The 25,217-nt window shown below is 40.7% G+C and overlaps 1 protein-coding gene across 3 annotated transcripts in view; it reads right to left on the reverse strand.

The window, feature by feature from the left end:
* Window positions 1–25,217, reverse strand: part of WIPF1 (WAS/WASL interacting protein family member 1) — a 115,795-nt gene that overhangs the window by 59,286 nt on the left and 31,292 nt on the right. The window contains exon 1 of one of the 3 annotated variants that reach the window (XM_058549289.1): window positions 14,972–15,052. The exons of 1 other annotated variant lie outside the window; for it this stretch is intronic. The gene's annotated coding sequence lies outside the window, so the exon portion shown is untranslated. Of the gene's footprint in view, window positions 1–14,971; window positions 15,053–25,217 lie in introns of those variants that run through there. One more of the 3 variants, XM_058549292.1, reaches the window with a different exon arrangement.

The raw sequence follows: 25,217 nt of genomic DNA on the forward strand, positions 1-25,217 counted from the left end.
GTGTAGTGGTTAAGTTTGCGCGTTCTGCTTCAGCGGCCCGGGGTTCACCGGTTCAGATCCTGGGCGCGGACCTACTCACGGTTCATCAAGCCATGCTGAGGTGGCATCCCACACAGAAGAGCTACAACTCTACAACTATGAGACACAACTATTTACTGGGGCTTCGGGGAGAAAAAAAAAAAAGAGGAAGATTGACAAGAGATGTTAGCACAGGGCCAATCTTCCTCAAAAAAAAAAAAAAAAAGAAAGAAAGAAAGAATCTAACTGTCTTGTCCCGTGAGTCGTTACTTCAGAATAGGCTGACAACCTAATGGAAGCAACAAACCATTGTCACCAGAGAGAAAGTATAAAGGAAAAAAATAGCATAAGAATATATTTGAAAAGAAACCACTATTGTTCTAAATTCTGTTTTATCTTCATGACACCAAATCAGAATAAATTGTTTTATAGACAAAAGCAAAAACTCAGATGTTAAGTATTACTCTATTCTTAAGATCGTTACTTAAATCTATAACAGACTTTTTTCCCCTGGAACCATTAAAATATTCAGCATTGATCTATTATCCTCTCATCCAGCAACATGTACTAAGAATATACTGTGGCCAGGCACTGTGCTAGGTGCTGGGGTAGCCAGGGGGGAAGGGAATCAAGGTAAGAAACAAGGGCTTCATTCTGGGGGAAGGTGGGCAGGAAGACATGTGACCAAATAATCATAATGCATGTGAATGGGTGGTGACAGGGGTGTACAAAGTGCTGTGGGAGCGGCAGAACAATGGATATGTAAGAATTCACAGAGCAGCTGACACATGAGCTGTGCCTATATTTGAAAGCAGTCTGCTGGGCAGAGGAATGAGAAGAGCACGCCAGGCAGTGAGAAAGCCAGGCTGCTCGTCAGATGTGGCTGAAACATGGTGGCCTGGGGAGATGAACGCTGGTGGGAGGTGAGGCTGGAAAGGTATTCTGGGGTCAGGCAGTGTTCAGGAATTTGGACTTTTGCCTGGAGGTGTTGGGGCCCCATGAAAGATGTTTAAGCGGTGGTGCCACGGTCAAACCTGCTTGTTATCAAGCTCACTCTGATGGCAGTTTGGGGAAAGACTGGAGAGACTGATGGCAGGAGACTTATCTGCATTGGTCCACCCCACAGGTTTTGAAGGTCTAAAATAGGCAAGAGGCATGGAAATATAAAACAGGAGATGGATTTGAGCAATATTTAACAGGAAGAAATAACAAGACATAGAGATTGATTAGATGTGGGTACCATTAATGAGATGGGGAAGGAAGGAGGAGGTCCAGGTTTTGGAGGGAAGGGATTTGCACACATTGAGCTTGTGATCTGGCAAGATATCAGGTATATCCAGAAAGCAAATGGATATACAAATGTGGAGATCAGGGAATGACAGGCAGAGTCACAGGTCAGCATAATCAGTATAGAGCTAACCCCCATCCCCGGCCCCGTGTCCCCCCACACACTTGGGTACTTCCTCTTATCTACAGATAGGCCGAGCAGCACTGTCCATTACAAATATAACGCAAGCCATGTATGCAATTTACAATATTCTAGTAGACACATTAAAAAAAGTAATAGGTGAAATTAACTTTAAGAATATGTTTTATTTAACCCAATATATTTAAAATATCATTTCAACATGAATCAATATAAAGATTACTAATGAGATATTTTACATTCTTCTTTTCATACTAAGTCTTCAAATCCTATGTATACTTTACACTTACAGCCCAGCCCACCTCAATTCCAATTAGCCACATTTCAAGTGGCCATGACACTGGACTGTGCGGGACTAGATGGTGACCCACACTAGTGATTAGGCACGAACACGAAATTTTGCTAGGCCTTGGAATTTGTGGAATTTAATTAAGTGGAATTTAATTTTACAGATGAGAGAATAATGAGGAACACTGTTGGGCCCCCAAAATCACTGCCCACCTCACTCTCCTTCTCATGCTCTGGGAGGCAGTGGCAAAGGGGCAGTGTTACATGTTACTGGAAGTTTGGGAGGGGTGAAGGGTAAAGAATACTCCTCTAAACCTTACTTATTAGATTATCAAATACCCTGGAAGCGATCTGATTGAACTTAGATCTTAGGGCCTTGAATTGGTTATCTCTTAATCTATACATGTGTCTGATCTCCCAATAAGTTTCCTAAGGCAGTGGTCCCCAAATTTCAAACATTTGCAAACCAACCTCATAATTTTGTGATAGCTGCATACCACCAAAACTGTTACTTAATATTATTTTTATTTAATTCACCTAACCTTAAAAAAATCTGAATACGTAATTTAGTGTTGTCCTAAATGACTATATCCATGAAATCATGAATTTCATGTGTTGTTACATATTTTTTCTAGCATACATTATAATAAATAATAATCACTTAAATAAAAAGTGCTTATCCACATGTCTCCTAAAATCATCCAACGAACCACCAGAGGTATGATTATCAAACTTTGAAAACACTATCCTGGGAAAAGGGGAAGGGAAATAACACTATTGGATCCCCTCTTTCTGCCAGAAGTGGGTATGTACTCCTTAACTCATCGAGCCCCCGACCCTCCTATAAGCAGGCTGATATTCACTGCTACCACTCGTTTTTTAGGCTGGTATTTATTCTGACTGGTCAGCACTTTGCCTACCAGTTGTTAGATATTTTAGATATCAGCCCTGCCTATAAGGAAATTATTATCTTCATTTAAATTTTCCAGAGGTTATAGAGCTGCTAAGTTTGGGATTTGAGCTTTTAACTATAAACATCACCAGGCAGAGACAACTAGAACACCTAGCATGAGGCTCTCCTAAGAGGTGTTATATTTCTGTTGTTAACTGGTTAGTTTTCAATTATGAATTATCTGAAAAGCCTGATGACTTTAAGAGATAAGAATTGGTAAATTTCAATGATGGGGATGCATGACATCAAAATGGCTAGACAAATTTGTTATAAATTAATATATGTGCTTTTTATTAATGCATTAAACAAGATATAGTGGCCTGTCTAATAACTACTATAATTTCAAAGTCGTATTGAGGGTAAATGATACTTGGAGATATCTGCAATTTTAATATGAATAAATTATCTATTCTTTTTTTATTGAAATACAGCATTGTGTCAGTTTAAGGTGTACAACATGTTAATTTGATACAGTTATATATTGTAAATGATTGCCACTGTAGCAATAATTAGTACCTCTAACATGTTATATAACTACTCTTTCTTTTTAGTGGTTGGAATAATTAAGTTCTAGTCTCTTAGCAAGTTTGATGATTATAATACAATATTGTTGTCTATATTCACCACACTGTGCATTAGATCTCTAGGGCTGATTTACTACTTGTTGTATAAGTTATCTATTCTATGTAACAAATTATGCCAGAACTAAGCAGCTTAAACCAACAAACATATTATATCACAGTTTCTGTGGGTCAGGAATCTGGGCACAGTTTAGCTGAGTATCTCTGGCTCAAGGTGTATCACACCACTGCAATCAAGGTGTCAGCTGGGGCTGTGTTCTCATCTGAAGGTTCAACGAGGGGAGAATCTGCTTCCAAGCTCACTTACATGTTGGCAGGACTCAGTTCCTTGCTGGCTATCGGTCAAAGGCTTCCCTCAGTTCCTTGCCACGTGGGTATCTCTATAGTGCAGCTCATAATATGGTGCTTGGCTTCCCTTAGAGTGAGCAAGAGAGTGACAGAAAGCCCTCATGATGGAAACCAGTCTTTTTTTTTTTTCCTTTTGGTGAGGAAGATTAGTCCTGAGCTAACATCTGTGCCCATCTTCCTCTATTTTGTATGTGGGACACCACCACAGCATGGCTTGATGAGCGGTGCATAGGTCTGCGCCCAGGATCCGAACCTGCGAACCCCGGGCCGCTGAAGTGGAGAGTGCAAATCCAACCACTACACCACAGGGCTGGCCCTGGAAACCACAGCCTTTTTATAACTAAATCTCAGAAGTGACATCCCACTCTTTCTGCTGCATCTTGTTCATTATAAATGAATCACTAAATCTAGTTCACATTTAAGAGGAGGATTCAAATAAAGGTGTGAATTCCAGGAGGTGGGGATCATTGGGGGCCATCTTAGAAACTGCCTACCACATAATGACACAAAATATCTATGACTTTTATTGATGATGATGTCACAAGTGCTAATATTACTGCAGTTCGTTGGCTACATTCATAATTGAAGGAAATGTAAATTTTCAGTTAGAGGTTAGTGAAAATAAAGATGTATTACTTTCCCCAACCAGTTCACAGACTTCAGGTTAAACACTCCTGTTAAAGGACTCAGCGTATCTTGCACCATCTAAAAATCGGTCCGAGGCTTTGTGGATGGGCACAAGGACTCCTCACATACCCCTGGAATCCACCACATGTGGGCATTTACTGTGTTTGTGAAAGATTCCATTTTTTTGTTTTGTTTTGTTTTTAAACCATGTGGTACTGCTAGTCCAGCTCAGAAATAAATTGACTTTGAAAAACTGTTCCCACAGCTGCAAAAGGCAAGTGTTTGGCACCAGTAAATCAGGATCAGTGGAGCTCAGCTTATAATGAACCTTTCACCTCCTCTGGGCAGGTGGTCACCAACTGATCTGTGGGAGCAAACAAGCCATGTTTTGAAGCAATAACCACTTTTTTAATGACAGGTAGGATTGGAGTAGAAAGCAAGTAGAAGGGAGAGGTGGTATTCCTGCAAAATTCAATCTTCTTAAACTTGGGGTCCTCTGAAAAAATGAATCAAAATTATGTATCCAGGGGCCCTGCTTGACCTCTGCTTATTACCTTTCCAGTCATAACCACCGAGGGTATTTCCCTTCTAGACAGTAAAGAAGAGACTGGGATGCTATCAACAGGCCCATATCAGAGAACCAGTGATCTTGGGGCACAATTATAGGTTTAAATTTTGCCCTCCTGGACTCCATTTGAAATTTGTCATCACCTGCTCACAGAAATGCCTTCAGTGTTCCATTTTATTGGGGGTGGGACAGGGGTTATATTCAAACTATTTAACAACCAATAAGGCACAGGCAATAACCAATCAGAATGATGTCTCTGATGCTGGAGCAGGGTCCTGGGGTACCCCACACCATGCCAGGCACTAATCCTTAGTTGTTGAATTATGAGAGGGGTCTTAGGGGTCCTAGGGGTACACTCGGGTGACCGAGGTTGGTGATGAGTCACCAACTGGTTTTGAAGCATCTCAATATTTAGTAACCAGCACGGCCAGACTGAAGATCAACTGCTGAGGTGGGGGATGTTCCTCCCGGGTCTCCATGGAGGTTACTGGGGTGGGAGCTGACCCCGTCGCCCTTTCAGCACTCTGTCTGGCTTGTACTGTGGGGACAGAGCCCAGCCCTCCTTCCTAAGCTGAGTCAGCACCTTCCAGTCCTGGACCAGTTCCAAGGCTCTCAGAACCCCCCACTCAGGTCTCCTCAGGGCTGGCTGGCTGCAGTCTCCCGGCTCTCAGGCGCCGTCTAGGAGCAGCCTGGAACAGCTGCTGCCAGCTGGCACCAACAGACTTCTATGCAAGAGAAGGTCGGGTGTTTCCCTGTGGGTTTGATGAAGGAGAATGTTCTCAGTCCATAGGTGTCATACCACCCAAGTAGCCTGACCACTGTTTAGGGTAGAGGCCAAACAAGAGACTTTTTTTCGTGTACCCTCTCATTTCAAGGATTAGTTTAGCAACTACCTGAAATTTCTGAATGGAGCCCCATGTTTTAGGTTTATCATAAAAGAGGTCATTCTGCATTGCCTCTTGGTCTGTATTATTTTATTGAAATGCTCTGGTTGGTTTTACTTTGCTCCATGCTTTTGGGAAGTAGAGTAGGGGACGCTTTGGACACAGATAGTCCTGGGTCTGAATTCTGGCTCTGTGGACTGCAGGCTAGTCACTTCATCCCTCTGAGGCAATGTCTGCCTCTCTAAACGGGGCTCACATAGTGCCTGCCTCATAGGCCATTCGAGGCTCTGATGAGACAAAGACAGGTTTGATGGATGCTCTTCTTATAAACTGAGCATAAGATTGAGAATAAAACTTTTAGTCTCTGTTTGGGGTAGGAACTGCCAGTGTTATTCCAGTGTACCAATTTAGGTATTTTTTAAATAGATGCTTTTTGTTCACTCAAGCTAACTAAAAAGCACACAAAAAGTGAATTTAGAGGTCATAACACAAGTTTCGCACAGACTTAGATCCAACCCATAAGAACTCATAGTTCTCCCTATTGAGTGAAGATAACATACATCTTTTCCCCAGGAAAATAGCTAGCACAAATTAATTCATTAATATTTGTATGACTAGCTCACATCTGTTTCACTGAAAATAAATGCAGTTTCAATGATCAAGGTAATACTTACATAAACATTAAAAGATGAAAACAACCTCATAATATTTTCTTCAATTGCTTTGACATATGTGCAAAGAAAAGCTTGATTTGTTTAGGTATCAAGCATTTGAAAATTAAACCTTGAGTCTGCCCACTTTGCTAAACTTTTTTTTTCTTAAAATAAGAATTATGGAATCACTGAGGCTTAAGTAGTGAAAGGCAAGGCCTAAAACAAAAATCCTGACCCTTCCGCTCTTATGTACCCAAGTGAACATTCTCTGATTTCAGTCCCAGACATCAATCAATGAATAAGTCCTTACACAGAGTCCCATTTCATGTTTTTATAGGAGTTTTAGAAGCTACAGATGCATTCAGGAGTAATATTAAACCATTAAGATCATTAAGAAAGACTAATTTCTTTTAGGATTCTAACTCCTACATTAAGACATGTATATCCCACTTCCTACTCAACATCTCTACACCATGTCTGTCTAACAGACAGACTTCTCAAACGCAACATATCCCAAACTAAACTCCATTTATCTCTCCTCCACCCCCACTTGCTCTACTTACAGCCTTCCCCATCTCAGTTTGATGGCATTTCCATCCTTCCCTTGCTTAAGCCAAAATCCTTGGAGTCTTCCTTGACTCCTCTCTTCTGCTTACTGTCATTCAATCCAACAGTTAATCTTGTTGGCTCTACCTTCAAAATAAACAGACTCTAATTACTTCTCACCACCTCTCGTGCTGCCGCCCTGGTCCAAGGCACCATCATCCCCCAGAGGAGTACTGCAATCACCTCCTAATTGGTCTCTCTCTTCTACTCATGCTCTCCTACAGTTTATGATCAATACAGTAGCCAGAGGGATCCTGTAAATCATAAAGCCAGACCACCGTCTCTCCTTTGCTCAAAGTCTTCCCAAAGCTCCCTCTCCCTCTGAGTGAAAGCCAGAGTTCCTACAGTGGCCCACATGGCCTTCCAAGATCTTGCCTCTTGTTTCTCTCCTCCTCACTTACTCTGCTTTAGTCACACTGGCTCCTTGTTATTACTTGAATATGCCAGGCGTGCTCCTGCCTCGAGGCCCATTGCTTTCCCCTAGGTATATGCAAGGCGAATTCTCTCACCTCTTCCAAGTCTTCACTCAAATGTCACCTTCTCCATGGCAATCACCCTAACCACCCCATTTAACGTCATACACCCACCACTGCACTCTGCTCTTCCTCACCCTGCTGTACTTCTTTTTCCATAGTACTTACTACTTTCTAACCTTTTAATATACTACATAACATCCTATCTTACTAGGTTTATTGTTATTGTCCACATCCCTCAACTAAAATGTAAGATCCACATGGAAGGCACTCAATACATATTTCTGAATTAAGGAAAAATGTAAAAAAAACAGGCCAAAAAAAACCCATAAAACACCCAGTGTCCAAAACGGGCCTTGTAATGTCCAATAGTAGGACCCACATACCATATCTCACTTTCTTCTTTTTATAATGCTTGTGGCATTTTGAAGAAGAGTGACAAAGTAGGACTGACACCGAGGAGAGGCTGTTGTTTGCCCAAGAAAGACCCTTCAGAGTGGCATTGTGGGGGAGGGGTAGATCACCGTACTTCGAGCACAGGGACTTCGTCATAGAGGTCCTGAAACCTCCCCTATCTGGGAGCCAGAGGGATCAGACTCAGGATGACTGACTCACATTACAAATGCACAAGAGGCTACTGGGCACACCAGAATTTACAAATGATATAATTTCTTTCCAGTGACCATGTCCACTGTTCAGAATACATCTTTCTGAGATAATGGTACCCAGGAAGCTGATTTCATGTTCAGAAGGTGGTTCAAGGATCTTGGAATCAGGGCTAAGGATGGGTAAGTCCCTGGAGGGCTACTTAATCTAGGCCATAGTGAGCCCTGATCTTCAGCCACATTTCACAATGGACAACTCCTCTCAATCCATATTCATGTCCACAAGATTCAGGGTGTCTCTTCCTGGTCAATCCTGTGCAACCACTGGGCTGTCCTCTCTTTTGCTCCATAAGGACCATCACTGTTCACTGCTCACAAACTTTCTCCAGGTAGGATGGATTAGGTGCCTAGCTATAAGATTATACCTATATTGCTGTGCTGTCTCCCAGGAATTAAGAAGCAGTCACTTAGCTGGAGTTTTGGGAGTTCATAAACTCCTCAGTCTCTTGGTCAATTCCTACTAGGCATGGGTCTGGCCTCTGTAGACCCCAGAGGGGCACCTATATCCACAATCCAAGTCCTTGGGACCCCTCAACATTGCAGCTGGTGACCCGTGCTGCAGTCAGGAGCCTTAGTCTATGCCCACTACTCTCACTAATTAGCTATTTTGACCACAGACAAATCACCTAACTTTTCTGGCCCTCAGTTTCCAAATCTGAAAATGTGAGGCTTGAACCCTCTAAAGTCCCTTCTATATCTAAAAATCCAAGATTCTATTTTTTATCTACCTCTTTAAGTTTTAAATAATAACAGCAGCATCTGAAAGCCTCTTTCCTTAACTTTTCCCAAGGCCAGATGTTCCTGGCACTGAAATAGGAGAAAAAAATAGTTTTTGAATAACCTAACATTTTTGTCTTTTAGAGCAAATTATCCTCTGGCCTTTTCAATTCCCTTTCCCCTACTGCTACCTCCTTATGAATCCTTAGAAGAAGTTTTTAAAAAGTAAACTATCCACCCTTCATGATTCATCAGGCTCTGATGAATAATCAGAGAATAATACGAACATTATTTTTTTTCCAAATTATTTTTCCTATAGAAAAATTTTCAAACATTTTTATTCTGGCAACTGTGTTCATCAGCCTTGATTTGTCCCTGTTTTGCAGAGAAAGTGATTAAATGCTCTGGGGAAAAGGAACAAAAAGCTGAGAGACAGGGCTGGAGGAAGAAGCATGCTGTCTGTCCATGCAGGTGAGCTCCGGCCTGAATTTCCACAAGGCGATGGGCATGCAATGGCAGGAGTGAGACTCAGGAACAGAAGGGAGAGGAAAAGCAGAGGGAAGAAGAGAAAGAGCGAAGGCATATGTCGTTCGCTTTCAAAGAGGTTTTAGGCAAAGCCCTGGTGGCAGTTCATCAAGAACGTTCATTTAGTTAAATGACTTCTGAAACCGGGACTTTCCTAAGAAGTCACACCGCAGTGAGAAAGCGGAGTTGGAACACCAATTCCCTTCCTTGAACAGCTCTCGGTGTGCAGCCTTCTGCATAGCAGGCTGGTGAGGTATTGGGCAGCCCCTCTACTGGTTCCACACCCAGTTTTCAAGAGTTGGGATCATTCTATAAGTCTCTAAAGCCTTTAAGGAAGACTAAATATTTCCAGAGCTGACCTGGAAATCAAAGATGATCCAAATTACCATTTAATAAATCAATGATTTACTGAAAGAAAAGCAATTCACTAGAAAATCCTCCAAATGAATCTATATGTATAATATATGCATAACCTCCTAGTCTGAAGTTAGCAGCATATTCCAAATAATCGTAGGTTCCAAGATATCATCTAATGACTTTTAACTGAGGAAACATATACCCTAAAGAATTTTTCCCCTGTTAAAATATATACATTGATGTGAGTGCAAACATGTATCCTACTATAAAAAAAGACTTTGTTTTTAAGCCACACTAGGATTACAAACAAATACAATGAGTGAACTTAAAATATGACATATTATTAAAATCCAGACACAAAAAAAAAGTAGAAAAGAAGACTAATTTATACCAGAAAGTATCAAAACAGACACTCTGGTAAGTATCTAGCTAGTCAGACAGTCTCATAGCAGTAACTTCTAATTAGTATGGAGAAATTACAATGTTAGTGGTATATGAGTACCTCCTGGTGGAATTGACATAGGATGTCACGCCAGCCAGGAACAGCTGCCTTTTAAATTTGGTTTGTGGCCCCATAACAGGGTTCCCCTTCAAGGACTCATCTTTTCCCAGTTTATTTTTTTCAAGGAAAAGTTTTCTCTGTCCTTTCATAAACAAACAAATAATTGTCATTTTCTGATGCCTTTTTGGGGGAGTGATGGAGACATTAAGAGGTTTTTTTTTTTTTGGAAACAGCACCAACTTTCTAACTGATGAAAAAATGGAGGGAAATTGAGATGGCAGAGTGAAAATCAATCAGGCATACAGGCAATCCCTTCTCTGGAAGTGTCAGAGAATATACAGGAGCATTAACAATATTTTATTTAGAAGACAGCACCTCCAACAAAAGAACCACACAGCACTGTGTCAGGCTATCCATCACATCTTCCCTACCATTTCCTTCCAGAAAAATCTATCATCTAAACAAACACCATAGCCAGGCCTCCAGAATAGTCCCATGTTCTTGCTCTTTTTCTTAGGACAATAGCCCAAGTCCTCTTTGGGTCCTTACTACCCAAAGCAAAATATAACATTTTGTCTGAGGCATTCATGAAGGACAATGATAATGCTCTTGTATTCTGAGGTATCTTCATGTCTGTGGGTTTGGGGGAGGGTGGCATAGGAAGACATAATTACTGGATGATTCTCAGAAAGTATGTTTATTCCTGCGTGGAGTCTGGTTTTAGTCAACAGAACGAGGAGAAGGCCTTTTCCTGAAGTTTATGTAGCCAAAAAAGCATAAATCATGGAAGGAATAAAAAGGATTCTCCAAGCTACCTCTTCTCTTCTCTTTTCCTTCCCTTCACCTTCATCAGCTCTTGAAAACTGAACTGCTCATAAGCCGAAAATGACTGAGATTTTGTATAGCATTTCAGAGTCAAGATAAAAATCATATAGTTGAAAAAAAATCATATTATTGAAACTCATGCTCCTTGCTAAAGATGTACACCACAGCAGGCAACTGGCTTTTAGCAGATGATGTGGACATTAGAACCCGCACATACAATACTTTAAAAGTCTTGGGTTCCTTAATATCTAGAATATATAAAGAACTCCTACAACTCAACAGCAAAAAACCAAATAACCTCATTAAAAAATGAGCAAGAGGGGCCGGCCCAGTGGTGTAGTGGTTAAGTTTCCGCACTCCGCTTTGGTGGCCCAGGGTTCGAATCCCAGGTGCGGACCTATGCACCATGCATCAAACCATGTGTGGCAGCGTCCCACATACAAAACAGAGGAAGATGGGCAAAGACGCTGGCTCAGAGCTAATCTTCCTCACCAAAGGAAAAAAAAAGGGCAAGGGACTTGCACAGTCAGTTCTCCAAAGAAGATATACAAATGGCCAACACGCATATAAAAAGATGCTCAACATTACTAATTGTTAGGGAAATGCAAATCAAAACTAAAAGCTCTCATCTTACACCCATTAGGATGGCTGCTATGACAAACAACAACAACAACAGCAAATAACAAGTATTGGCTAGGATGTAGAAAAATTGGAACCCTTGGTCACTGTTGTGAGAATGTAAAATGGTGCAGCTGCTACAGAAAACAGTATGGCAGTTCCTCAAAAAAATTAAAAACAGAATTATCATGTGATCCAGCAATTCCACTTTTGGGAATGTATACAAAAGAATTGAAAGCAGAGTCTCAAAGAGATATTTGTACACCCATGTTCACAGCAGCATTATTCACAATAGCCAAAGGTGGAAACAACCCAAATGTCATCCACAGATGAATGGACAAAGAAAATGTGGTATATACATATAATGGAATATTATTCAGCCTTAAAAAGGAAGGAAATTCTGATACTTGCTGCAATATGGGTGAACCTTGAGGATATCATGCTAAGTGAAAGAAATCAGTCACAAGAAGACAAATACTGTAAGATTCCACTTATATGAGGTGCTTAGAATAATCAAACTCATAGAAACAGAAAGTAGAATGTGGTTGCCAGGGGCTGGGGGCAGGGAGAAATGGGGAGTAATTGTTTAATGGCTATAGAGTTTCCGTTTGCAAGATTTAGATTTAGAAAAAGTTTTAGAGATTGGTTGCACAACAATATGAATATATTTAACACTACTGAACTATACGCACTTAATAGTTAAGATGGTAAATTTTATGTGTTTTATCACAATTTTAAAAAACAAACCTATGGCTCCCAATATTTCCCAGTATGACGGTGATGATAACAATAATACCTTACACATGCCCAGGAACTTCTCTCTGAGGAGCCCAGAGAGCTGGCCCTCCAGACTTGCTGATGCCAACTCAAAAAGATGACCAAGGATGAATTTGATTTTTTATCTTCCTTTCCCCTAATAGCACGAATGTTTTGTAATTCTCACTATTTCATCCGTCTGAAACCCAGGCCACCCAAACATCTGTGGATGCTGACTCTGAAGTGTTACTCTGTATTATCTGGGATTCTGGGGAGAAGAGGCCTGCCTCTGTCAGGGTCCAGGAGAAGAGGGATTTGCGAAGTCAGCTCCCTTCTTCTTTTTTAGAGAATTCAGTAACATACCCATGCAGTCCCTCTCCATAAAATTCACCATTTTCCCTTTAAATAAGAGGTGACCATTTATCTTTTTCCACTTTTGATCTTCAAACTGAACTCAGTGTTCAATTTGGCAGTAATTTCTGTCTAAAACTCACACGTGAGATTAATATTCCAGGTACTCTCCACCATTCAACATGATCTACCACCTCCCGCCATCGCATCCCCCTCTTTTTCAGAACCACTTCCAGGTTTGGGGATCAGAGGCGTTGCATAACAACGACACTTTATAAACCTTTCTTGCATCTCAAACACAAAGGAACACAGCAAAGGTGCACAGCTAGAGAAAGGGGTGAGAAGTGGTTGGGGAGAGAACAGATGCCCCCAGAAGAAACAGAAACAGCTTTTGGAAGGATGCATTTACAAGAGAGATGGCAGGTCTATCTGGAAAGTATTTAACAAAATAAAAAGCCCTTTTCTACTATGAGTAGCAGATTAGCAGAATACAAAACTCCCGGAACAACAAAGCTCTCTGACCAATTGAAAAAGCAAAACAAAACTGAAAGAAAAGCTCTTTCGAAGGATGTCCAGCCACCAGCGAGTTGTAAGCCTCTCTCTGGTGCTCAGGGGCGCTCCTGGTGCCATTTGCAAGAGACCTTCCCACTGCAGTTCCCCTCTGTGGGTCTCCTCCTGCACTTATTTGTGCAAAGGGCTCACATACCAACGAAGTCCAACCTCCCCTCCACCCCCCACCCCGGATGGAAGCGTGGGCTGCCTGTCAGAGCTAGAGCAGGGTTTCTGAAACCACTTGGGCTGAGATCTCCCACTTAGAATCCTCCCTTATTCTGTCAGCTTCCTCTCCATTTTCTTGCACAACATGGTAGTAAAAAATGAAAAAAAAAATGCGGCAATCTGAGGACATAACCACCAACGATTATTCTCTTTCATCACTGTTCTGATTAGTTTGCATTACTGGGATATAAACAACACGTGGGTCCTCTAACCCCTCACCCCTTTGTCGTTCTGTTTTTCAGTACAGAACTCTGTAGAACACTCTGGGCTGGAACGAAGAGATGAAAGAAGAAGCTCACACTCCTGGGCTCTTCCCTTCCTTGCTCTCCCTGCTTCTATTCCCACATCAGCAGAGCCACAGAGGACACCTAGTGTGTTTTCAAACATGTCCAGAAGCAGCTCAGCAACCTCCCTGGATAACCCATTGCAGTGCTTAGTGACAGTCCAGAATGTAGCAACTTCCTCCTCTAACTCAGATTTGAAACGTTGTCCTTTTTCATACAGGTCTGAAAGCAGCAGGTCATTGTGGAAGAGCCTTTTATGGACTTGAAGTTCTTTATTAAACTGTCCCTCGTTGGCTGTAGGATGAATAATCTTGGGCCCTGTAGCTGTTTCTGGGCTCTAATTTCCAACCCTTGAACTGACTCTCTGGCTCTTCCCTGGGCTCTTCCAATCGCACAGGCTGAAGTGAAGGCACAAATTTGGTGAGGCTCAGCCCTCATGGCTCCTCAGGCCCTGCCTGGCTAGAGCCGCGGCTGTGCTGCTGCTTAAACCCTGGGGCAGGCGGGAGACGTCCCCATCTCACACCCAAGCTGCCCCCCCCACCCCTTCTTCTCTACTCTCCTTTTATGCCAGTAAAAGAAGGAAAGAAAAAAAACAAGGAAGGAAGAGGGCAGAAAAAATATAAAAGAAAAGAGAACTTAAGAATTTACAAAGATATGAGAAATCAGTTTAACAGGAAATAAAGCCAAAAGATTCATTTTACCAGACAAAAAGTACATAAGAACAACAAACGTTTGTATACAGCCTTGCCTCATGTTCTCACACATAAAATATCTGTATTTTCTACCGCCCTTTGAACACCCCGCGTATGCCTGCAAACACAGGCCGATTTGTCTCGTTTCAGATTTATGCTAATAGGTAAACATGAGGAGAGGCTTAGCTGAATTTCATGAAATAAGTTATTTAATGAACATCTGAAAGTTTGTTTTTTAAAGCCATAGATGTTCTAAACAGGGAAACCAGAGATTCTGAGAATTTCATTTTCACAATAATGGCCCGAAGTTTGTTCCTCTAACAACGTGTGGTTTCCAGCTATGCCCTGGCTCTTGCATTCAAAGCCAGAGCAATTTCTTCGTATTACAAAAATAGTTAAAGACAGTTCAAGGAAAGAGAACCAGTGAGGTATTTTAGAGTGGCTATGAAAGATTTTTCAGGGGAAAAAAGGCACTAACCTGTGTTGTTTTAATCCGCTGAAAACGACCCAGTTCTCAAGTTCCCCTGCTATCTTCTAGCCAGTTTCCTGTAAATGTTGCATGTGACATTATACTTCCTCACTGCACCTTCTTTGACTCGCCTCTCTGAGCGGTCAGAGGCATGTGATAAGATCGTCTCGCTGCTGGCTTCACACTGAGTAACCCTGCCAGGGTTGTCTCCCAGCCTGTTTGAGGCATCCCTAAGGCACAGGTAGAGAGGAGATAACATGGGAGGGAGGCAGGGAGAGTAGTGGCTGGACTCCTGGCACTTTTGACTCCACAGGAGGGAGTGGGGAGGGGAGAGACAGAGACTCTTGAGCCCCAGGGTGGCCCATCTTGGGGATGCAGCTGAGAGGGGGCAGTCCGCCTGAGAGGCAGAAGGCCCTGGTGCTGTGCCCTCAGAACTGCTGAGAAGGGCGGCCATGGCGGTGCGCCCAGGATGTCCCCAGGCTCCTCTCTGGAGGGTGCCACCACAAAGGAGCATGCCCAGGGCTCAGCTCACATTTCTGGATCCTGCAGTGACAACGGCCACTCACTCTGAGTTTCCTAAGACAGTCTCAAGTTCACATCCAGTCTATTTAGTCCCGCTGTCAGACGGTGTGCCCTAATTCTTGGTCCAGCAAACAAAGGCAGGTACTCTGCCTCCAGGGCTAAACAACTGGCAGACAGTTCTCCCCTGCTGGCCTCCTAAATATGCCAGCCTTTTGGTTTCCCCTGAAAAGGGCTGATACTCTCTTCCTGCGGGATGGTGGTGGGCTCCTGATGGCATGTGAGCCCTGGACGTGGGGGGCCCTGCAGCTGGCCTGGTTTTTTGGTATTTTCTTGCTGGTGGAGGCTAGGACTAATTTTATGAAACCAATTTTTTTAAAAAAGATTTTTACTAACGCTAATTAGTAATTATTAATAAAATTAAAGGCAAATAAGTTTTCTCAGGCCCATAGGTTTATTTTCTTTCATTCCCTTGTCAAGACAGAAAAACTCATGGACAGTTGCGGGGTAGTATACATGATGATCCTAGAGCATCTTGTAGTGCCAGAAAGTAAGGAAGTGCTCAAAAACAAAAGACAAAAAAATATTGATAGGAGTATGTCAAAGGAGCATAGGAACCAACTGAAAGAGCTCCCAACAGCCAAAGGTGGAACAATTTGAGCAGCAAAATTAAGTAGTGTTGAATTATAACCTAAAGTATAAAAAAAATCTTTGAGGCCACACTGATATAAATAAATGATTGAATAAATTAATTACAAATCTTCTGCGCAGAAGAATTCTAAATAATTTATATAGATACTCCACTCTCAAGGTTTTCCTTCCAGAGTGTACAGTGTGGAAAGAAGGGGGGGCAACTTTACAGTGGAGAAACCTGACACACACAACATCAGGGGAGCAAGGCCAACATCAACAGTATTAACTTATGTTGACAGTGTATATGCTTGCTATGATGTGATGAGAGCGGGACTTCTGCGGTCTTCCTCCAAATAACCCATAACCCCAGCCTTATCATGAGAAAAACATTAGACAAATCCCAATTGTGGGACATTCTACAAAATACCTGACCACTACTCTTCAAAACCATCAAGGTCATCAAAAACAAGGAAAGCCTTAGAAACTGTTTCAAACAGAGGAGCCTAAGGAGACATGATGACTAAATGTAACATGATGTCCTGGATGGGATCCTGGAACAGAAAAAGGACATCAGGGAAAAACTACGGAAATCTACATAAACTATGGACTTTAGTTAATAATAACGTATCAATATTAGCTTATTAATTGTTACTTATATATCATACTAAATGGGAGATTTTAATAGTGGAGAGGCTGGGTACAGAATGGGTGGGAACTCTCTACTATCGTCTCCATTTTTCTGTAAATCTCTAACTGTTCTAAAAAATAAAGTCTATTAAAATTTTTTAAATGCCTAAACAGAAAAAAAAATTCATGGACAGGAAGCCAGGTTAGAAATTTTAAGGAAAAATTATAAAGCATTTTGTTAAGACCTTTAAAAATTCCACCCAGAGCATGGCTTAAGCAGAACATATGTAACTGCTTAGTTTGAAAAATGGAGCTGGCAGCTTAACCCAGAATGTGACACTTCTAAATACATTCAAATGGAGTCATTATTATTTATCATCTATGTAGTATTTTGTTTTTCCAAGATGGCAAGGTCTCACCATTATTCCTATTTTAAAGCTAATGCCATGCTTATAGCCATCTTGACTCAAGTGGCTAATCTAACTGTACAGTTCAATCAGAAAGCCAGCCATCAGCTGTCAGAATGGTAAAACAGTTACGCATGTTCTCAAAGCCAGAAATCCAATCATGTGGTGAGACTTCAGAGTTTTACTGTTGTCCAAAGTTCTGACTCTCAGGACTTGTTTCCTTACTCGGTGTTCTCAAACGGAAAACTTCATTGGGGAATTATAGGGTAATATTTTCACGACTTGGAACAGTGAGCTTGTCTATGGTTACCTTTCTGAAAAACAAAAAATCCCTTTAAAAGCATTTTTTAAAAAAGAATTATGCCAGGGTAGCCAAATAGAAACAACTTTGGGGTTTCTGCATTGAGTCAAGCTGTACAAATTGCAGAATACTCCCCTCGGTTCAGGACATCGTTTTACACCCACACACCACTTCCTACATCCACAAATTCCAGTATGTTTGGGCCCTCCAGAAAGCTAGGGGAATTATAAAAGGAAAGAGGAAGGCACTGACCACAGGACAAGAAAGCTAGAAATGGCATCCTTGGGCTTCTTGCTTGATCCTGCCTCAGCTCCTTTCCAGTCTTGCCCACTGTGGGGCACGTCCGGGCACTCTCAATTGAGTGAAAGTCTGCATTTCCTTAATTCCAAGATGCATGTCTGTGTTGGTAGTGTTTTTTTTCCTTCATATTTTGACATTCCTGGAATCAAAGTGTACATTTTATATCATGTCTTTTTTTTCTCCTCCTTATCTGTCAGTACTTTGATGGTAGACCTTACAGTTGATGGTGTCTTGGGAATGGAGGAAGTAGAGCAGTCAATTAGTCCTTGTTTGGGGCCACAGACATCATTTAACTACTTTCATTGATTTTTTTCCCCCACAGAACAAATATTTTGACTAAAGTGGTTTGATGTATAACATCTACAGACATTAAAAAACCCCCAAATTTTTACCTACTCTCAGCCACTTTCTAACTTTACCTCAAACCACAAATTCTCATCAAGTCCTAAATACAGATAATAGAGGAGGGGTGTTGAATTCTTTCCAATTTTTTCTGGGTTTACTCTCTGACTCCTTTTACTGTGTCACTTTTTTAAGATCTCATGAATCCATCCATCATCATGCCTGAGAAGCCTAATGTTGACACTGAAGGGTTGTGAGAAGGATGTTTCACTCCTGTTGATGAGAAGTAAAAGTCCTTACCGGTCAGAAGCAGATCAGTAAGGACTCCTTGATTCCGCCTTTCCTACTGGGGATGCCAACCGACTGCAGAATGGCTGAACTGGCCGTTCCTCTTTCTGTAACCAGGATCTTCTCTCCAGCTCATGAACCACTGCTGCTTTGGGAGCATCATGCTTTACAGATTTTTTTCTTTTAGTGGACAGAGACTTGTTCAACCATTCCCCATAGGCATATTTCACAAATGATCAGAGATGAAATGCCCACTCTTTTCATCCAGGTAGGCAAAACTTGGCTACTCTAAATACTATTTTCTGCCCCACTCTTGTGTAAAATGTACTAAGATACTGACAGTGCCCTAATCATCTCACCAGGATCCAGAAGAGACTGGAAGAGATGCTGCACTGATGTTTGTAGGCAACCATTGACCCAGCCCTTCCCACATGCCAGGCACTGAGCTAAGTGCTTTATATACATACTTTCATTTAATTCTCACTGCAATCCTGTGAGGTAGGTACTGTGATCCCCCCTTTACAGATAAGCTAACCAAATTAGAGAGGCTAAACAACCTGTCCAGGGCCCCTTGATAACCCTGACACCAGATACTCAGAGCCTAAGGCTACTCTTTGTTGTAGGTAGGTTTACCATCTATTTCTCATAAATGGGCACTTTACTGAATACAGTCTTGTTCCCTAATTATTTTCTGCACATACTTTTTACTTCAACCAAACCTAAGAGGCAACAGGGCAGGGACAGTGTCTTTTATCCCATTAACTCAGCTTTCCATCCTCATTCCAGCAGCTTTCCCGTTAACCCTGCACTTCCACCTTACTGCCAATCTGATTTTTTTCTAATTTATTAGAAAAATGATGATATTTTTCTAATAAAGGTAAATAATTACCTTCATTATTTCCCTTCCCTATTTTGTGTTTTTTATTTTGTTTTTCATTTGTTAGCTTCTTAAATTACAAGCTTATTTTCTTTATTTTCAGTCCTTTTAAATAAAAGCCTTAACATTTTATCTAAGTATATTTTTAGTCCTATCCCACATATTTCAATGCATTGTATTCTCACTGTTAATTTTATAATAGTCTATAGTTTCAGTAGTGATTTCCTTTTTTGACCCAAAAATTATTTAAAATTATCATATTTTAGTTTCCAACTGCTTGGATGGAGGTGGGGGCAGGAGCCATCTTGTGTTAATTTTCAATGCTATGTTATTGTTATATGTGGCCAGTATGTCTACTTTTTGTTTAATTGAAAAGGTTCTTTGTGGTTTAGTATTTCATCAATTTTTGTAAAAGCTCCATGGTCTTTTTAAAAATTGTGTGTATTTCCTATTTGTTTGGTTAGGTCAAAAATGATAATGATGTTATTTAAATCTTCTGTTCCTACTTATTTTTGTCTACTTGATCAAATTCTGAAAACATTTTGTTAAAGTCTCCCACTATGATTATGGAAAACTTTGTGTTTTTAAATTTTTAACTTCTTATATTTTTATTTGAATTACTTTTTTTGTATCTCTAACAGATTTTGCTTTATCCAATTCAGTGCTAAGGTGTTTGGTACATAAAGGTTTATTATTACTGAATCTGCTTGTTTGACTTATAATTTATTCTTTTATGCCTTGTTTAATATTGCTTTTTACATTTAATCTTACACTTTTTAATATTAATATTACCATCCCTATTTTTGTTTTGTTACTTAGCATTCACTAACCTATCTCTTTATTTTCTTCCTTCTGTGTAATTTTGGTATATACATGACTCCTGAAGACAGCATATAGCTAGATTATCTTTTTAATCAATCTGAGAGTCACTGATTTTATTAGAGGAATTTAACCTAGTCACATTTATTGTTATATGTTTATCTTATTCCTGCCATTTTATCTTATGTATTCTGTTACATTGTTTTCTTCTTGTTTTTTTCTCTTTTCTTGACTTTTGCTGATTGATCATGCTTTTTATTATTGTAGTACCCTCTATCCTTGGCTATGTGTGTGTGTTTTAATAGCTAATGGTTTAAGTATAGAAATCCTACCTATACTTTTTTCTAAAGATCAAATATATGTGACCTTCCTTGGTGAACATGAGAGAACTGCATAGTAGGACCCTGTTAATTGGTAAGATCAGTCCATTGTTTTGGGAAATTTAATGGTAGGTTCATGTTAATAACAATAATAAATTTTGTGTGTGTTGTGGGGGATGACATTATACAGCCATCAGAAACCCTTCTAAAAGAGTATGCTGCCAGGTCTCCATTCACTTCCCTCCCCCACTTCCTATAAGGAGGACTGGCTATAGCTCTCACAGATCATGTGGGTAAGTGTGGCTAGAGGGGCAGCCACGAACCCAGTGGCTGGGACATAGCCAGGAACATTCTGGGGAATGCATTTGCAAATTTTGGACTCTGAGAAGTGCAGGCACTTTGGAAATCTGTAGAAGTATCTGTAGAAGGGAGGCTGTTGGGCTGGGTTTCCTGCTACTTCACTTCCAGTCACTAGACATCATCATTTGCTGAGGAATCTATCCTAGAATTAGGTAAGAGATCAACAGTAAGATCACAAGAATGTAAACATATCCTCTGAAGAGTTGAGGAATTCAAATGAGAAAATAATGTTGCTAGACCTGCTCAGAGGCTAGAATTCTGTTTCCTAATGTCTAGTTAAAGCACAGTAATCAACAAGAATCCACACTTTTTTTCCCCCTAAAAATGAGGTAGTTTCCACTTTTTTAAAGTTTTGATATCAGTGCAAGGGTGATGGGAGAAATTTTGGCCATAAAATACCTAAGCAGGTATCGTTTGTATGTGTGTATGTGTTTGAATGAAGGTCAACATTAAAATTCCATATTTAATTTTTCATGGGGAATCCCAGGGTAGTGGGAGGGAGGGAATAGGAATAAAGGTGTAGCAACTATTTGAAGACCTGTTGGTGACTCTTAATTTACTAGACTGAGATCCTAGTTCAGACCACAAAGAAGTGATAAAACACCATAAAAGAGTGTTTCTGTTTCTAACATAACATATTTTTAAAAATTAATTTAGCCACATAAACATTTTATGAGTTAAATATCATTTTTAATCATTCTCATAATGCAAAAGGGCAGACTAAGTTTCCAAGAGTTGAAGGGATTTGTTCAAACAAGTAAATAAGTAATAGAACTGGGATTTAAACCCACAGCTTCTGACTACAAGTCCAGTGTCATTTCCAGCATACACCAAAACCATCTCCTTGTTGCTCTGTCTCTGAGAAAAACTCATACCGATGCACACCGCATGCACACACATTGTGCAGGGAGGAACCATGGTGAGGCACACCCTTGGCAATCAGTGCTTCACAATGTAGGTCAAACAGTCCAGCCAGACCCCAGGGCAATTGTTTCTACACTGACTCTGGGGGATTTTTGAAGCATTATGTCATGCCAAAGGCTTTCCTCATTAGCAATCATGCAAAAAGACACCATGTACCATGTTTCTGAGACCTTGGAGCAGATAAAGGGAAAATGAAAGATCAAGAAAGTTCTCTTGCTGATGCACTGCACTCTGGTACATTTGTTTATGCCATTGTCTTGTAATGTAAGCCAGAATTATCAAGCTCTCTGGCCAGCAGTCTTCAAAGCCAGAGCCCTACCTAGTGGAGTCATTCTTCTTTGGCATACTACAGGGCCTGATGCCAATAACCAAACTGGATCTTTCCAATTTCATGCAGTTGAATTCCAAATAACTAGGCCCCTCACTCATCTTTGTTGTTGATCAAAACCTTGAAAGGATATGGCATATTCCCTTGTTAATAAAAAGACCAGCTAGGGACACAGAGAAAGCCTTGCCATTCATCCAGGATGATTTTTTTTTCAGCGAGGAAGACTGGCCCTAAGGTAACATCTGTTGCCAGTCTTCCTTTTTTTTTGCTTGAGGAAGACTGGCCCTGAGCTAACATCTGTGCCAATCTTCCTCCACTTTATATGTGGATCGCCACCACAGCATGGCTCGATGAGTGGTGTAGGTCTGCGCCTGGGATCGAACCTGCAAATCCAGGCTGCTGAGGCGGAGCATGCTGAACTTAACCACTATGCCACCAGGCCGGCCCCTCACCCAGGATGGTTTTTAAGAAGCCTCAAATACAGAACTCCAGAGGTATAGACAGTACTAAGAACCAAGATACTCTCACACATTTGTTGCTCCTTTCTTTTAGGTTGAATAGAGAATAGAAGAATACAAGGCAATGTAAACAACTCAAAAGTGTACCACGGGTCTTGGGAGAGATCGTGAATGGGTATTAAGCAGATTTGTGGCTCTGATTCAGAATCTGTGTTTTCCTCACACACACACATAACGTGGGACCAAGAGAACACCTAATTAATTGCCTATTTCATAATCTTTCTGCTCAGACGCATCCCTCCCCTCCACATTTAAGAGCACATAGAATAGGGCAGAATTGGTAAACAAACTCCTAAAAGGAAGGATTCTGGAATCAAACTACCTGGGTTCAAATCCCAGATCTACTTACTAGTTGCAGTGAATTATTTTATTCTTTTGGGTCCCAGTTTTCTCATCTGTAACATGAGGATAATTTTAAGAGAACTGAATATGATGCTGCATTCAAAGAGCTTAGCCAGTACAGTGCATAAATGGTGGCTACTGTTACTATTAGTAGGTGGAAATTTTATTATCAGGAAATTCTATAACAGAATTTCTCAAAAGAAACTCTCAATCAGAGTCAAGCAATGAGCTTTATTTCTGAAGGTGCTGTGCATGTGGGAAATAAAGGATATTCAGGAATCAGGGGCAGTGGAGCTATAGGTTCTCCAGTCATCCTAGAGAGGCACAGTTCATCCAGGAAGTAGAACAGGAAATCCATATGGGCACTTTGAGCCTAGAGGTGGTGTAGCATTTATGCTTCTAAATTTGGAAGAATTGGATATATTTATATCTGATCAAAAATAAGGAGGAAAATGGTATGTGAATTTTACCTCCGTAATTTTTTTAAAAATGAGGAAAGCTTCATGGCCAGTGAAAAACTACGTGGATGAGAGAGGTTTAGCAGCAGCCATGAGCATAGACAGAGGAACAGAATTTTGGAGAAGCTGTTTATGTAGTGTGAAGTGTAAAACTGTTAAGCCATGCCTTTTAGAAAAAGTTAGATTAAAGAGTTATGCTATTCTTCAAGGCTTTCTGATTTTTTTTTTTTTTTTGAATGAGACTCCAAGCAGAAGCTGGGCCATGTGGGGTCTCAGGATTTATTCAGGTTACAATTAGAGTGTGACTCATATCCAGCTGAGCGACATCAAACCCAATTCAATCACATACTTTCCGCATTATGATTTGGATTTTGAAGCAGCTGCAGACAAGCTGAATTACACGATTCTGTAAAGGAGGTAAACTTGCAAAAGATAAACCTCTCTCAAGATTTTATTAATTACTCACAGTCATTCTGAATGGGTAACACTACATTTTGTATATCAGCATCTAGTATTTTCTTTGCCTTCAAGCAACTTCTAGAAATAAAGTGGGTGCTCTGGGAGGTACCTAAAATAAAACAAGGTGCTATTTACTAAATTACTGTTGCATCTCTCTCCATGATATATTTACAGTACTGAAAGCAACATAATACCCGCCAATTAACTTCCAAGGACAAATTTACGTACAAAAATGATGAAACATCTCTACGTCTAACAACATAAGTGTGTTTATTGAAATACGTTTCCTGAACATTTTATATAAACTGTATTTTAACCTTAGGGGCACAGTAGATCATTAATCACACTGACGGAAGTGGAGGCAGAATAGGAGTTAATGGAATATTACAAAGAGCTGATTATGGTTTTTGTTTTTAGTAAATTATACTTCCCTTTTTATTGGAAAATTACCACCATGAACTGTAATATTCATCAAAGCAGGCTGAAATTTTTAGTAACTAGACTCTATAGGTGTGAAGCCTTCTTAAGCAATAAGGAATACGCAGGGGAAAGGTAAGCTGTGACAAGTGGTGTGCTACCAAATGTACAACTAAACGCATAAATTCAGCTTAAAAAATTCATCTAGTTTGATTAAAGACAAGGATTTAAGTTTACAAAAACAAACAAAGCAAAGCAACACCACCACCACCCTGGGTTGTCATTAATGATAAATCACCTTGTGCTATCCTAATTGTAAAAAAGAAAAAAAAAACAACCAGGAACCCCCCCCCAACCAAACAGTGCAAACTGTGGACTGACACACTTGGGGATTATGTTTCTCATTTGTGCAGTTGCCTAACAGGCCTATTTTACTTACATAAATCCAACTCTTTATGTTTGAAGGAAAGAGACGAGAGAGAGAGAGAGAGAGAGAAAATAATCGAAACAGTGAAAGCCATTTCACCCACCATTCCACAGAATGAGTGCACCCTCAGAGTATCCCGAGATGAGAGACATGAATCTGTGGTTGCACGCCAGCAGCACGCCACAATGGGTGTGATTCCAGTCTTTAAAAACACATATTCTTCACATGCCAGGGCCCACAAATGGCAGTCAGTCACCTCATCTGGAGATCAACCAAGGAAACAGTGATCAAGACTAATTGCAAACAGATGCAATTTCTACCTTAGCCACAACCGTAAACCCTAACTTGACCTGAATCTAGCACAGGACCAGATTAAGTCTTTATCTCAACATGGTTCCTCCCGTCCTGACAACGGTACCTCAGAAACCCTGCTGATGCAGTGACTTTAAGTCTCAGTTCTAAACCACCATTACCTCTGGGCAGTCCCTCCCCCATGTTCTCCTTCTGCCAAGTTGATGAAGTAAAGATTTGAGACAGACTTTTTTTTTTTTTGGAACAGAACCCTTTTATTGTTGTCCAGCACCTGTGA

The sequence above is a fragment of the Diceros bicornis genome, chromosome 10 (genome assembly GCF_020826845.1).
Source record: "Diceros bicornis minor isolate mBicDic1 chromosome 10, mDicBic1.mat.cur, whole genome shotgun sequence".
Classification (NCBI taxonomy): domain Eukaryota; kingdom Metazoa; phylum Chordata; class Mammalia; order Perissodactyla; family Rhinocerotidae; genus Diceros; species Diceros bicornis.